The 16,891-nt window shown below is 40.9% G+C and overlaps 1 protein-coding gene across 1 annotated transcript in view; it reads left to right on the top strand.

The window, feature by feature from the left end:
- The window catches only part of CNGA3 (cyclic nucleotide gated channel subunit alpha 3), a 74,929-nt gene that overhangs the window by 35,044 nt on the left and 22,994 nt on the right, over positions 1–16,891 (top strand). The window lies entirely within an intron of this gene.

Raw genomic sequence — 16,891 nt, 5'->3', positions numbered from 1 at the left:
TCTTAGGAGAAGAGTCTGTTCAAGTCCTCTACCCATTTTTTAATTGGATTCTTTGCTTGTTTATTGCTGAACTTTGTGAGTTCTTTATATAATTTGGGCATTAAACCCTTATTGGAGCTGTTGTTTGTGAATATTGTCTCCCATTTGGTTGGCTGTTTTTTTGTTTGTTTGTTTTGTTGGTTTCTTTTGCTGTGCTTTTAATATTGATATAGTCCCATTCATTTATTGTTGTTGCCTTTATTTCCTTTGCCTTTAGGGTCAAATTAATAAAATGTTCTCTATAACAAATATCCATAGGTTTACTACTTATGTTTTATTCTATGTAATTTATTATTTCAGATCTTATATTTAGGTCTTTGATCCATTTTGAATTAATTTTTGTGCAGGGTAACAAGATGTAGTCAAGTTTCATTCTTTTGCATGTAGTTTTCCAATTTTCCTAGCACCATTTATTAAAAAGACTTCTTTTTTTAATTGTGTGTATTTGGCTCTTTGTCAAAGATTATTTGTCCATATAGATGTGGTTTCATTTCTGGGCTCTCGATTCTGTTCCATTGTTCTGTATGTTTGTTTTTCTGCCAATACCATGCTGTTTTGATTATCATGGCTCTATAGTATAATTTGAAGTCAGGTAGTGTGATACCTCCAGCTTCATTCTTTTTCCTCAGAATTGCTTTGGCTGTTTGGGGTCTTTTATGATTCCATACAAATCTGGTGATTTTTTTGTTCTATTTCTTTAATAAAATGACACTGGGATTTTAATAGGAATTACAATAAATCTGTATATTGCTTTGGGTAATATGGTCATTATAAACTATGTTGATTCTTCTGACCCATGGACATAGACTATTTTTCCACTTCATTGTATCTTTTTCAATTTCAATAATATTTTGTAGTTTTCAGTATATAGGTCTTTCACATCCTTTGTTAAGTTTCTTCTTAGATATTTTATTTTATTTTGTGTTGCAGTTGTAACAAAAATTGTTTGTTTGTTTTTTTCAATTTATTTTATGAAGTTTTATTGTTGGAGTATAAGAAAGCAGTGGATTTTTGTATATTTATTTTGTATCCTGAGACTTTACTTCATTTATTTATTGTTTCTAATAGTTTTTCAGTGGAGCCTTTGGGGTTTTCTATGTATAGGATCTTCTTATCTACAAAAAGTGAAGCCTTTACTTCTTCTTCCTTAATATGAATGCCTTTTATTTCTTTCTCTTGCCTAATTGCTCTGAATACAACTTCTAGCACTATGTTGAATAAGAGTGGAGAGATTGGGCAGCCTTATCTTGTTCCTGATTTTAGAGAAAAAGCTTTCAGTTTTTTATCATTTAGTATGATGTTGGCTGATGGTTTGTCATATATGGCCTTCATTATATTGAGGTACTTTCCTTCTATACCCATGTTATTGACAGTTTTAATCATAAATGGATGTTGTATCTTATCAGATGCCTTTAATGCATCTATGATAAGATCACATGATTTTTGTAGGCACCCTCATTAGTAGGCACATTCTCATTTACAGCCACTCACCCTGAGCTCTGGTGAAGGAAGGGTGGAGTGGACAAGAGTCATGCAAGGAGAGTCTGGGGTTTTCGGCGCTAGGGAGAGAGTTGATGGGACAGCCATCAGAACCCCCTGTGCCAAGTCACTCTATTGCACTGCAGACTCTTATCTTTCTAGGGTGGAGCTTAATCCTCCTTATAGCATCAGCCTGAGGGAAAGCTATAGCTCTGATGAGGAGTTGGCTTCCTGGACTGGGACACAGAGGTCTGGGCAGACTCAGGAGGTTGTCAGTGACTGAGTTGTGTGACTTTTGGTTGGGGGCTATTCTCCCATTTTCTCATGAAATTGACTGGTGCCTCCCCCTTATGGGAGACCCACTAACCCCATATTCTGGGATCCTGGTGGCCCCACCTTCTTGACTCTTGGTGGCTCCACCCTGCTGATATTTAGACAAAATCCAGGACAGGCTGAATTGTGTGGCTCTGGAGTATGGCCACACATACCCCCATCTTCTCCCAAACCTGACTAGCATATCCCCCTCTCCTGAATCCCAGCAACCTGCCCTGCTGAGATTGGGATCCTGGCAGATTTTAGGACAGATTAAGTTGTGTGGCTCCAGGAAGGGAGAAATATTCTCTTCATATGTTTGACCAGTGCAGAGTGCTCCTTTCACACCGCCAAATATTGGTCTGTTAAAACCCGATAAACAGTCCATCAGTGGACAAGTGGATTAAAAAGCTTTGGTACAAATATACTATGGAATACTACTCAGTCATAAGAAATGATGATATATTACCATCTATGACAACATGAATAGATCTTGATAGCATTATATGGAGTGAAATAAGTAAATCAGAAAAAAAACTAAGAAATATATGATTCCATACATAAATGAGACATAAAAATGAGACTCAGAGACATGGACAAGAGTGTGGTGGTTACCGGGGGTGGGGGAAGGGTAGGGGCACAAAGAAAACCAGATAGAAGGTGACGGAAGACAATTTGACTTTGGGTGATGGAACTGCAAAGTGGAACTCTGTCTCTTTGGAGGGGGTTGGGCAACAGCTACTAAAATTTAAATGGAGGCATTTTTTGATCCATTACACTCCAGGATTACTCTACAGTTGCACTCATATGTGTAAGAAGATATAAGCATAAAGATGGTTATTGCGGAAATGTGTGTGAGAGCAGAAACTGAAAACAACCTAAATATTTAGCAGTGAGGTCTGGTTAAATAAAGTATAGCATAGCCACACAAGGAAATACTGTGAAAAAAAAAAAAGACTTTAAATCCATAAGACTGATATTGAAAGCTCTCCAAGAAATGTGAAAAGATGCACAGTGCAGGGCAGCCTGTGCAATGTACTCCACTGACGTGGGAAAGCAGTATGCACACCACTGCCTCTGGGTGCTTCTTCCACTCGTGTCACTTCCGGGATTCTCTCTTTATCTTTGCCTTTCCAGACTTTCTGGAGAAAAACATAAAAAGGCCTTAAATGAGGAGGAATGGTGGGTCAGGTAGGAGGAAGCTGTACTGAGCATAATATATGCCCTTTGGTTTTATTCAACATTTCCACTTTCAATTAAACTTGGTTTTTTGGGTTTTTTTTTTTGTTTTTTGTGGGGGGTTTTTTTTGCATTTTTCTGAAGCTGGAAACAGGGAGAGACAGTCAGACAGACTCCCGCATGCGCCCAACTGGGATCCACCCGGCACGCCCACCATGGGGCGACGCTCTGCCCACCAGGGGGCGATGCTCTGCCCATCCTGGGCATTGCCATGTTGCAACCAGAGCCACTCTAGCGCCTGAGGCAGAGGCCACAGAGCCATCCCCAGCGCCCGGGCCATCTTTGCTCCAATGGAGCCTTGGCTGCGGGAGGGGAAGAGAGAGACAGAGAGGAAGACGCGGTGGAGGGGTGGAGAAGCAAATGGGCGCTTCTCCTGTGTGCCCTGGCCGGGAATCGAACCCGGGTCCTCCGCACGCTAGGCCGACGCTCTACCGCTGAGCCAACCGGCCAGGGCCTCAATTAAACTTGTTTTTTAAAAGAACATGTTTTGATTTGAGGGGAAATTTGTTTTATCTTCTGTTTAGGTTTATTCTGCTCACTGGGAGGTCCACAGGAGAACTCGTACTGCATTTACTTTCTATCAAGTCCGTCAACAAATATTTACTGACTGAGTTAGAAATTATTGTGGGATATATCATACACATCACAAATACAGAAAGTGTGTGCAAACAATTTAAAGATGAATAATAAAAACAAACACATATATACCACCCTTCCCCTAGCAATATCTGGGAACATCCACATGCTCCCCTGTAAAACACACCCTTCCCTCTGTACCCCAACAACTCTTTGAGCTCAAGTAGATTGGGTCCGGTTCCTTAAAAAAAGAAAAAAAAAACCTGATAAACTGCTGATCTCACCATGATGACTCCCTGAGACCCCACCCCACCACAAAGGTATGTGAGCACCCAGCTGGTGTCGGTGAGACTTGATATACCCTGGGACATTTGCTGAGTGCTCTCAGACCCAGCACTGGCACCGAGTGTGAACCTGTATTAATCTAGTGAATACCACTCATCCTTTATTCACTGAGGGACTTATAGTATGCATCTTGAATATTGCCAAGTCTCTTTCAGTGACTGAGCCTAATAGGCAGCTGGGAGATGGAGTCAGGCAGAGTCTGATCTCAGAGTTTCTTGGGACTTTTCTGACCTGCCTTGGACTCGGTGCTGGTGAAAGCTGGCCTGATTTTCAGCTCCAAATAGGTTGCTCAGGGCTAGTCACTGGCAATGTATGATATTGGCCAATGCCAGCATCCCTCCCAAGAGGCCCCAGAACTAACACACCCAGTGGCCAGCTTCAGACAACATCAGAGCAGGATCCAATTAGCTTCATAAGTGACATATCCAAAGGAAGATCTTGGCAGGCACCAAACCCTGCTGAGGTGCATTCCACTTTATGTGGTAAGGACCTGCACAGCAACTTCATGCCATGGTCAAGGTTGAGCTTCACAGTCAACCATCCTGAAGGTTGATCCCATGCTCAAATGGGCCAGTAACAATCAAGACTCAATTATAACAAGAGGGCCCATATCACTCACACAAAAGACATTCTTGGAGTACCCAGCACAGGTGATCAAGAAGACTGCACCACAGGGTACCATAGAACACCTACTATAAGGCCACCCTACAAAGAATGGGAATTACAGCAGATCAACCTAATACATAGAAATAAACTCAAAGAGGCAGTCAAAATGGGGAGACAAAGAAACATGCTCTAAATGAAAGAGCAAGAGAATGTCCAGAAAAAGAGCTAAATGAAATGAAGACAAGCACTTTACCAAGTATAGACTTCAAAAGAATGATTATAAGGATGCTCAAGGAGCTTAGTGAGAACTAGAGGGAGCTTTGTGAGAACTATCAACAACATGAAAAAACATAGAAACTATAAAAGAACCAGTCAGATATGAAGAATATAATATCTAACATGAAGAATACACTAAAAAGAGTGAACAGTAGATTAGATGAAGCAGAAAATTAAAATCAGTTAATTGGCAGAACACACCCAATCATAGCAGCAAAAAAGAAAAAATAATTTTAAAAAGTGAAGATAGTTTAAGGTCCTTTGGAATAACATGGAACAAATCAATATCTGCATCATAAGGATCCCAGAAGGAGAAGAGAGTGAATAAGGGATAGAGAACTTATTTGATGATGAAGTGATGACTGAAAACTTCCCTAACCTGGTGAAGAAAAATGACACACAAGTCCAGGAAGGTCAGAGTTCCAAATAAGATGAACCCAAAGAGGCCCACACCAAGATACATCATAATAAAAGTGGCGAAGGTTAAAGGTAAATTGAGAATCTTAAAAGCAGCAAGAGAAAGACAGTTACCTACAAGGAAGCTCCTATAATACTGTTAGCTGATTTCTCAACAGAAATATTTCAGGCCAGAGAAATTGACATGAACTATTCAAAGTGATGGAAAGCAAGGGTCTACATTGAAGACTACTTTATCCAGCAAAGATATCATTTAAAATTGAAGGAAGGAAAAATAAAGAGCTTCCCAGAGTAGAAAAAGCTAAAGGAGTTTGTTACCATCAAACTAGTATTACAAGAAATGTTAAAGGACCTGCATTAAGAACAGGCCCTTTAACATTGGTGGTGACACACTGAATAAAGTGTTGACCTGGGGCACTGAGGTCCCGTGTTCAGAACCCAGAGCTCACTAGCTTGACACAGGCTCACTTGGCTTGAGTGTAGGCTCACTAACTTGAGCGTGAGCTCTCCAGCTTAAGCGTGAGATCATCAACTTGATCACAAGGTCACTGGCTTGAGCAAGGGGTCACTGACTAGGCTTGAGCACCTCTCCTGGGTCAAGGCACATATGAGAAGCAATTAATGAACAAATAAAGTGATGCAACTATGAGGTCATGCTTCTCATCTCTCTCCCTTCCTGTCTCTCTCCCTTCCTGTCTCTATCTCTCTCAGAAAATAAAAATTAAATTAAATTAAATTAAATTAAAAAGAACAGGAAGAAGTATAAAAATAATCAAACAGAAGAACACAGTTTAAAGACTAAAATGGCAATAAATATGTACCTATCAGTAATCATTTTAAATGTAAATGGCTTAAATGCTCCAATCAAAAGATATTGGGTAACTGAACAGATAAGAAAACAAGACCTATATATGTGTTGTCTACAAGAGACACACCTCAGAATGAAAGATACACAGACTAAAAGTAAAGGTGTGGAAAAAGATATTTCATGCAAATGGAAATAAATAAAAGCTAGAGTAACAATACTTATATCTGACAAAATAGACTTTAAAACAAAGCTATGGTCTGAGACAAAGAAGTATACTAAAAAACAATAAAGGGATAAAACCCTTGCAAACTTTTATGTACCCAACATAGGAGGATCTAAATATGTAACACAAATATTGATAAACATAAAAGGAGAGATTGACAGTAATACAGCCATAGTAGGGGAATTTAATACCCCATTAACAAAAATGGATAGGTCTTCCATATAGAAAATCAACAAGGAAATGGCAGCCTTAAATGTCACATTAGACTAGCTGGATTTAATATTTTCAGAGTATTTCACCCAAAGCAGAATGTAATGTATATTCTTTTCAAGTGCACATAAAACATTTTCCAGGATGGACCATGTTAGGACAAAAAATAAGTCTCAATAAATTTAAGAAGATTGAAATCATATCAAGCATATTCTCTGACCATAATGGTATAAAACTAGAAATTAATCACAAGAAAAATAATGAAAAACACACAAAGACATAGAAGCTAAATAACATGTTACTAAACAGTGAATGGTTAATAATGAGATCAAGGAAGAAATCAAAAGATGCCTTAAAATAAATGAAAATGAGGACACAACAATTCAATATCTATGGGACACACACACAAAAAAGCAGTCCTAAGAGGGAAACGTATAGCATTACAGGCCTACCTCAAGAAAAAAATCCCAAATAAACAATCTAATTTCTAACTTTACACTTAAAGGAACTAGATAAAAAATAACAAACAAAGAGGGTAGATGAAATGAAATAATAAAGGCCAGAGCTGAAATCAACAAAATAAAATCTAAAAAACAAAATATCAATGAAACCAAGAGCTGGATGAAATGAATAAGTTCCTAGAAACATACAATCTTCCAAAACTGTATCAAGAAGAATCAGAGATTCTGAATTGATGGATTATGACTAGTAAAACTGAAGCAGTAATCAAAAAACTTTTAACAAACAAAAGTCATAGACCAGATGGTTTCACAAGAAAATTTTACTAAACATTCAAAAAAGAACTAACATCTATCCTTCTCAAACTACTCCAAAAAATTCAAAAGGAAGAAAGACTCCCAAGCTCATTTTACAAGACCAGCATTATCCTTATTCCAAAACCAGATAAAGACACTACACTAGACTAGAAAATGAAATGGAGGCAAGCACTTCAAGCATTTATCAGGAAATATCCTGATAAATACAGATGCTAAAATCCTCAACAAAATATTAGCAAACCAGATCTAGTATTACATTAAACAGATCATACACCATGATCAAGTGGGATTCTAGGGATACAAGGTTGGTAAAAATTGGCATTATAAACATGATACACCATATAAACAAGATGAAGGCTAAAAATCACATGATTATATCTGTAGATGCAGAAAAAGCATTTGATAATATCCAGCACTCATTTACAATAAAAACTCTTCAATCAAGGGGGAATAGAGAGAACATACCTCTACACAATACAGGCCATACATGACAAACCCACAGCCAACATCATACTCAATGGGCGAAAGCTAAAAACCTTTCTCTTAAGCTTGGGAACAATGCAGGGATGTCTAGTATCACCACTCTTATTCAATATAGTACTGTACATCCTAACTGCAGCAATCAGACAAAAGAAGAAATAAAAGCCAACACAACTGGAAAGGAAGAAGTAAAACTCAATATTTGCAGATGACATGACACTATATAGAGAGAACTGTAAAGGCTCCACCAAAAACTACTAGAACTGATAAATGAACTTAGTGAAGTAGCAGAATATAAAATAAATATCCAGAAATCAGTTGCATTTTTATACACTGATAATGAACTATCAGAAAGGGAAACTAAGAAAACAATTCCATTTACAATTGCATTAAAAAAATAAAATACTTAGGAATATATTTACCAAGGATCTAAAAGGCCCCTACTTGGAAAATTATGAGACACTGAAGAAGAAAATTGAAGATACATATAAGTAGAAACATATCGTATATTGTGTTCATGGATAAAAAACCATTGAGATTAAAGATTTGTCTGCGAGCCAGATGCAGCTATCAAAAGTGCCACATCTGAAAAAAAGACAAGATGGTGCCAACATCCACCTCCCAGAACCAAAGTGGATTACAAACTAATTTTAAGAACTATCATCTGGAAAAACCAACTTTGGACTAAACTAAGAGGACTCTTCAACCAAGGAACACAGAAGAAGCCACACCGAGACTGCTCCAGATATATGGAAAAGATTTATATAGGCGGATGGGGATCCTCAAACCCCTCAGCGAGATCTTCTGAGCATGGCCTTTAAGATACCAAGAGGCAGAAAAAGCCCAATAGAGATCAGGGGAACTACCAGCTTTTAGGATACGCCCTTAAAGGCTCCAACCCCCCAAAGGGGTCTCATAGGATGCCATCTGGGTCCTGCTTCAATAGTGGAAAGGAAGGTCATTGAGCTAAAGCCTGCCAGGCTTACATGCCTCTTCTGTGAGAAAACAGGGACACTGGAAGGTAGGCTTCCCCCTCACTCCTCTAAGGGAGGGTTCAGTCTCTTCCAGCCCTGCTCCAGCCACCTATGACCTAACCTTGCCCAGAATGTTGGGGTTTGCCACTGAAGGCTGAAGGTGCCCAGGGCCGTCAGCCCCATCTATGACACTGTGGACGAGCCTAGGGTATTTCTTCCAAGAAGCAGGTAAACTGATCTCATTTGCACAAGGGCCACTTAACTATGTCTTGCCTGAATAGTCAGGTTTTTTATTCTTCCCTCGAAGATCTCTGTTGTGGGTGTTGATAGTCCTATTTTCTGCTGCTTTGTTTAATATATAGCGTCTCCTTTATTCCTCCTACCTCAATGCCCCACTCATATTTCAGGCTGGGTCCTACTCCTAATTTAGAGCTCTCTTTCCCCCTTTTGCCAACTTCTATTATGAATCTACCTTTGCCGCCCAGCTTGGTGTATCCCAGGGTTCTCTTTGCCAGGCCACAGTCGCGGAGCTCCAGAGAGGAGCGGCCTGGTCTCATCTCTCCAGGCAGAGGAGAGCAGAGGCTCCATCTCCACACATGCTGCAGATGGCTTTTCCAGTCTGCCTAAATCATTACCAGCTAGAAGCAGTGGTCATTGGGACTTGGACATGAGCTGCAAAGTATAGAATGGTGACAACAATTCCAGTGCCATGCGAACTTTTCCTGGATGTGGACTTTTCCTGGACTCCTGCTCCTTGTGACAGCTCCTGACGGACTGAACTGGGGTTGGGTTGCATTTTTCAGGGATTTGGCATGGTGTTGGGGCCAACTTGGACTTGGTGAACATATTAGGGTCACTACTCTTTATGGATTCTTGCTGTATTGGCCAAGAGTTTGCTTAAAGGCTTTAATTACTGTAAAAATATATATATAGAAGACTGGATAAAGAAGATGTGGCACATATACACCATGGTTTACTATTCAGCCATAAGAAATGATTACATCGGATCACTTACAACAAAATGGTGGGATCTTGATAACATTATACGGAGTGAAATAGGTAAATCAGAAAAAAACAAGAATTGCAGGATTCCATACATTGGTGGGACATAAAAACGAGACTAAGAGACATGGACAAGAGTGTGGTGGTTACGGGGGGCGGGGGGAGGGAAGGAGGGAAAAGGGGAGGGGGTGGAGGAGGGGCACAAAGAAAACTAGATAGAAGGTGACGGAGGACAATCTGACTTTGGGTGATGGGTATGCAACAGAATTGAATGACAAGATAAGCTGGACATGTTTTCTTTGAATATATGTACCCTGATTTATTGATCTCACCCCATTAAAATAAAAATTAAAAAAAAACAACAAAAAACATTGACATTAAAATCTCTGTATTACTAAAATATATCTATAGATTCAGTGTAATTTCTATCAAGATACCAGTGGCATAGTTCACAGAGCTAGAATAAATATTTCAAAAATTTATGGAACCACAAAAAACTGTGAATAGCCACAGCAATCTGAAGAAAGAAGAACAAAGTTGAAGGAATCATGCTACCTGATATCAAACTATACAAGGCCTTAGTAGTAAAAATAGCATGGTACTGACATAAAAACAGAGATATAGATCAATGAAACAGAAAAGAGAGCACAGAAATAAACCCACGCTGTTATGGTCAATTAATTATTTTGTATATGTGTGTGACAGAGACAGAGAGAGGGACAGATAAGGACAGACTGACAGGAAGGGAGAGAAATGAGAAGCATTAATTCTTTGTTGCAGCATGTTCCTTGTTTATCAATTGCTTTCTCATATGTGCCTTTACAGGGGTGGGAGTGGGGCTACAGCAGAGCAAGTGACCCCTTGCTCAAACCAGTGGCCTTGGTCTCAAACCAGTGACCATGAGGTCATGTCTATGATCCTGTGCTCAAGCTGGTGAGCCCATGCTCAAGTCAGTGACCTTGGGGTTTCGAACCTAGGTCCTCTGCATCCCAGTTTGATGCTCTATCCACTGAGCCACCTCCTGATCAGGCTGGTCAATTAATATTTGACAAAGGATGCAAAACCCTACAATATGGTAAAGATAGTCTATTCAACAAATGGCATTTCAAAAATTGAACAGATACATACATAACAACAAAAAAAGAAAAGCCGTCTACCTTCTAACACCATACACAAGAATAAATTTAAAATGTATTAAAGACATTGTTGGGCAGATAAAATGTATTATGCTCACTTTGTTAAAGAGGCCGTTGCCCAGGTGATATTAATGTGTGTTGGGGTGGGCTAAAGGCAGGCAGAATCCTTGTAGCCTGGGGCTTGGTTTTGGGATTAAGCCTTTCCTACCCTTTTTGGTGTAAGGTGGTACAATCCTATCATACCTCATAGAAGTGACTTTGTATTAAGAGACTTCCCTATTATGTATATTGGATTAAGGGTTTGGATTTCTACACTATAAAATGGGAACGGAGCGGGAGTTTGGCCTTTGGTTCCTGAGGTTAGCATGAGAGAGTGGAGAGAGTAGAGCCAGCAGCTAAAGGAGGCCACGTGGAGGAGGCCAGGAGAAGCAGCCAAGATGGTGGAGTGCTGAGTGAGATGCCAGTTTGTGTAGAGTTTGTATCTGGGATAAGGAAGGAGATGGGGAACTGAGGAGAATAAGTCTGGTGAGCTAGAAACCTTTGATTCTAGGAAACTCGGATAAGTCAGTGGCTTTGTGAGCACTGAGTGTGACTGGGTTTTGGAGCCCAGTGTGTATTTTTACTTGCCCGCCGGGTGCAAGGTAGGATTAAAGGCTATGGCCCACCAGTTTTTGGCTCCATGGTTTCTTTACCGACTGTCCGAATCCAATGCGAACCTGCATGGGCTGGGCGGCTGTGATGGCAGCCCTTTCCCCGGCTTCTGGCTTTACATTTGGCGTAGTCTGTGGCAGGATTCGATACAGATCGGCAAGGAGCCTTTGAGTGGTGGAATAGAGGACTGGCTAGTGTTAGGGTTCCCCATGGCTGTCCTTTTGGGGATTGTAGGCTGCCTGACTTTTACAGCCATGCATGAGGAAACTGAGAGCTCTGTGGAAGAGGCTGCCCAGGACCTGCAAACCGAGCAGTGGAAGAAGCTGGAGCAAATGCCGGAGAAACAGATGCTGACCCTGGAGCTGGAGGAAGCGCTGGAGGAGGAAGCCAACCAGGTGTTCGAGATTCGCCTGGAAATGGAGCAAACGCTGGAGGAGGATTCAGAGGTTCGTGAGTTGCAGCTTGTCCTGGATGTTGCAGAGAGCCAGCAGCGACAGGAGGCCAGGGCTGAGGCTGAGGCTGAGGCCGGGGCTGTGGCTGAAGCTGAGGCCGGGCCCGGAGCTGCAAGGTCTGCGGAGCAGAAGGCTGCGGCAGCCCGGGGCTCGAGACCGGCAGCGGGAGCTGGTGTTTTCAGTTCCTCTTTGGAGGATGAGGAGAATTGGGCTGGAGTTGTGATCTGCAGTCTCCAGGAGATGGAAGCCCAGCTGGAAGGAGCACCTACTGCGGCCCCGGTAGGTCTGCGATTTTGGGGACATAGGATGGACGTTAACATGTTCTCCAGAGCAAAGATGGAAATGCTGACTGCCATTGCCATGTGCCCCTCTTTGGGCCAGTGTAAGACCTGCGAGGATGGCAGGAATGAGGGGGGTGGCTGACGCCCCATGTACATGGACTGATTTCCTGGACTATGACCGGAGTGGGCATTGGCTCCTTTGTTGGATGGACTTTCGGATTACGGATTTTGGACAATGTAAAATACCCTGATGGGGGTGGGGAATGGCTTTGCTGGAAGCACTCCCCTACCCCGGGAAGCTTTTCCCGTGGCTAGAAAGAAGCCAAGGACATTTTGCGCTTTGGGCTAAGTGCTCAGAGACTGGTGAAGTGTACCTTTGTAATTGTTGAAACTGTATGATTTTTGCTGTTGTGATTTGTGTAATGTTCTAATTTCCTTGCACAGGGATACCGGTGGTATAAATTGTGGGTAGTAAAGTGAGCATAGGGGTGGATTGTTGGGCAGATAAAATGTATTATGCTCACTTTGTTAAAGAGGCCGTTGCCCAGGTGATATTAATGTGTGTTGGGGTGGGCTAAAGGCAGGCAGAATCCTTGTAGCCTGGGGCTTGGTTTTGGGATTAAGCCTTTCCTACCCTTTTTGGTGTAAGGTGGTACAATCCTATCATGCCTCAGAGAAGTGACTTTGTATTAAGAGACTTCCCTATTATGTATATTGGATTAAGGGTTTGGATTTCTACACTATAAAATGGGAACGGAGCGGGAGTTTGGCCTTTGGTTCCTGAGGTTAGCATGAGAGAGTGGAGAGAGTAGAGCCAGCAGCTAAAGGAGGCCACGTGGAGGAGGCCAGGAGAAGCAGCCAAGATGGTGGAGTGCTGAGTGAGATGCCAGTTTGTGTAGAGTTTGTATCTGGGATAAGGAAGGAGATGGGGAACTGAGGAGAATAAGTCTGGTGAGCTAGAAACCTTTGATTCTAGGAAACTCGGATAAGTCAGTGGCTTTGTGAGCACTGAGTGTGACTGGGTTTTGGAGCCCAGTGTGTATTTTTACTTGCCCGCCGGGTGCAAGGTAGGATTAAAGGCTATGGCCCACCAGTTTTTGGCTCCATGGTTTCTTTACCGACTGTCCGAATCCAATGCGAACCTGCATGGGCTGGGCTGCTGTGATAGTGGCCCTGCTTCCTGGCTTTACAGACATAAATATAGGACTCAAAACCATAAAACTCCTTGAAGAAAACATAAGCAGTTTTCATAGCATTTCTCATAGCAATATATTTTTTCTGATATATCTCCTTGGACCAGGGAAACAAGGAAAAATAAACAAATGAGACTACATCAAAATAAAAAGATTTTTCACGGCAAAGGAAACCATCCACAAAATGAAAAGACAATATATTCGCTAATGATACATCTGATAAGGAGTTAATATCCAAAATTCATGAAGAACCAACACAACTCAACATCAAAAGAAACAAAAAAGCCCCCCCCCCAACAACCTAGTTAAAAAATGGGTAAATAGACACTTCTCCAAAGAGGACATGCAGGTGGCCAATACATATGAAAAGATGCTCAATGTCACTATCATCAGAGAGATGCAGATTAAAATCACAATGAGATATCACCTGACATCCGTCAGAATGACTATCATCAATAAATCAACAAAGAACAAGTGCTGGCAAGGAGGTGGAGAAAAGGGAACCCTCATGCACTGCTGGTGGGAATGCAGATTGGTGCAGCCACTGTGGAAAGCAATTGGAGTTACCTCAAAATATTAATAATAGAGCTGCATTCTGACTCAGTGATTCCACTTCTGGGAATATATCTGAAGAAACCTGAAACACTAATTTAAAAGATTATATTCATCCCTATGTTTATTGCACCATTATTTACAATAGCCAAGATTTGGAAGCAGCCCAAGTGTCTATCAGTAGCTGAGTGGATAAAAGAGCTGTGGTAAATTTACATAATAAAATACTACTTGGCCATAAAAGAAAGAAATCTTACCTTTTGCAACAGCATAGATGGACCTGGTGATTATTATGCTAATTGAAATAAGCCAGCCAGAGAAAGAAAATACAATATGATTTCACAGACATGTAGAAGCTAATGAACAAAATAAGCTAACAAACAAAACAGAAACAGACTCAGATACAGAAAATAGACTGACAGCTATCAGAGGGGAGGGCATTACAAGGCTGTGTGTAAAAGGTGAATGGATTAAGGGGAAAAAAAGCTAAGAGACAACAACAGTATCACAATCACTAGAGGTAAAGGGGGTTAGGGCAAAATAGGAGAGGGTATTGGGGGGCGTAAATTGTAATGGGAGGAAACTTGACTTGTGGTGCTGAACACACAATACAGTATATAGATGGTGTTGTTGCAGGAGAGCAAAACCTTAGAGGATTGACACTCAGATAACTTATAAGAGGAAAAAGAATTTATTAAGCCAGTGGAGCACGAGAGGCTATAGCTCCAAAGACACGCGCTCCCTAAAATTAGATTTCTTACATCTCATATACCCTTTACAGAACTTAAGTTCACATTTATGGGTCTCGTGATTCCTTTGTCGGCAATCACACAATTTCAGGATGGGAGGGGGCTTACAGGATGCCGGAGGATAATCATTTGTAAATCGTTCATTAAGGAGAAGAAAGGAGAAGAGGAAAGGGCTACTCAAATCTCCTTTCCCCCTCCTATATTCCTGGCTGTTTACCTTCTTTCACCCAGGTGTATAGAAGAGAGGGGGTTCAAGCCTCCTTCCTCCTATTAAAACCTTCTAAGTATGAATATTGTAAAGTAGCATACCTTAATTCCGCCAGTTATGTAGAGACACCAAAGAAGAATTTTTAAGAGGAGATTTATTAATAAGCCAGCTGCATATGACTTACACGGGGTATAGCTAACCCAAATCATGTGTGTCCAAAATAACCCTGAAGCTAGTTATATAGACCTGACCATGTATAGTTGGGGGGAAAAGGAGGGGGAGCATGACACAATAATCAATCATTAACAAGCTTACAACATTTGTCTATAGGATCTATAAAAAACATTCCTACAGGATGTGAGGGCGATCTGGCTGCGACATCTGTCACCCCATTGATCGCCAGGGTTGATTCGGCTGATCTGGCTGGCTAGGCGGGTGTCCCCATCCTCCCTCACCGCTCCATGTGCGTCCCTCCCGAAGCTGTGCGCTCGGTCGAAGAGGACGACTTTCCTCGCTAGAGGAGAGGACCGTTCTTCAGTCAAGGGTATATGAGTAGCTGCGCTCCCCTGTTAGAACCTCCAAACAAGTCTCAAAAACATTCCTACATATTAAAACTTACAAGGTAACACAATAGTGATGTCGTTTTACATATCAAAGACATTCACAAATCTTTTAGTGTCTACCTCCCATCCCTTTGTCTAGAGCAGGGGTCCCCAAACTATGGTCCACAGGCCACATGCGGCCCTCTGAGGCCATTTATTCGGCCCCCGATGCACTTCCAGAAGGGACACCTCTTTCATTGGTGGTCAGTGAGAAGAGCATAGTTCCCATTGAAATACTGGTCAGTTTGTTGATTTAAACTTACTTGTTCTTTATTTTAAATATTATATTTATTCCCGTTTTGTTTTTTTACTTTAAAATAAGATATGTGCAGTGTGCATAGGGATTTGTTCATAGTTTTTTTTATAGTCCGGCCCTCCAATGGTCTGAGGGACAGTGAACTGGCCCTCTGTGTAAAAAGTTTGGGGACCCCTGGTCTAGAGGTATATGTTACTCTCAGGATTCTAGGAAAGGAGGAAGAGTTAAAATCAGTGTAAGGTATGTAAATATTGTCTCTTATTGAAAGGGAAAGGAAGTTCTCAGATAACCTTTATCTTCTTTGTTGTCTAGTAAGTAGTGACCTCAGTCCTGCCAGAGAACTATAGTTAAACTATGACTAGATGACCCATATGTCCCTGTAAGCCAGGAAGATCCCACATTCTTCTCTCTCCATTCTCTAAAGAAAGGAGGAGGCAAGAAGCCTGACTTTTCCTCTTTAAAATGGCGTTGTCAATAGTAAGTTTTACAGTTCTTTGGCACCTTATCACGTGAAAACCTCTTTATTTACATTATAACAGCCATTCCTAAAAAGGAATATGATCAGCCATCTTGAGATTTTGTAAATTACACAAAAAATTATATTTACAAACTCTCTCTGAACACTTGGCCTAAATTATAAAATATTCTTGAAGCCTCTTATTTGAAGGGATGTCTCCCTCCTCAGTGTATTATAGAATTCTACACCTGAAACCTATAGAATCTTATTAACCAGTGTCACCTCAAAAAATTTAATTAGGAATTGTAAATAAAATACAGGCAAAAAATAAAAAATAAATAAAATGAAAACACTTCAGTGGGAGAAAAGACTTTCAGGGGGTGTATCACAGCAGATCCAAGAGGGCAGAAGAGGAGTGACTTTCTTTGCTCTTCTCACTTAACAAGTTTAACACATTTTATTCTTATTCAGTGTATTCATTGTCTAAAACTTGCAAAACACAGAAAAGCACATATGAGCATACACCCATAGAAAAGCAGACTGCATGTTAATAGTGAAATTCCATGATCAGTAAAAAACCCTTACCTTAACA

The sequence above is a fragment of the Saccopteryx leptura genome, chromosome 3 (assembly GCF_036850995.1).
Source record: "Saccopteryx leptura isolate mSacLep1 chromosome 3, mSacLep1_pri_phased_curated, whole genome shotgun sequence".
Classification (NCBI taxonomy): domain Eukaryota; kingdom Metazoa; phylum Chordata; class Mammalia; order Chiroptera; family Emballonuridae; genus Saccopteryx; species Saccopteryx leptura.
Note: the sequence above shows the minus strand (reverse complement) of the source record. Positions and strands in the feature narration are given on the sequence as shown.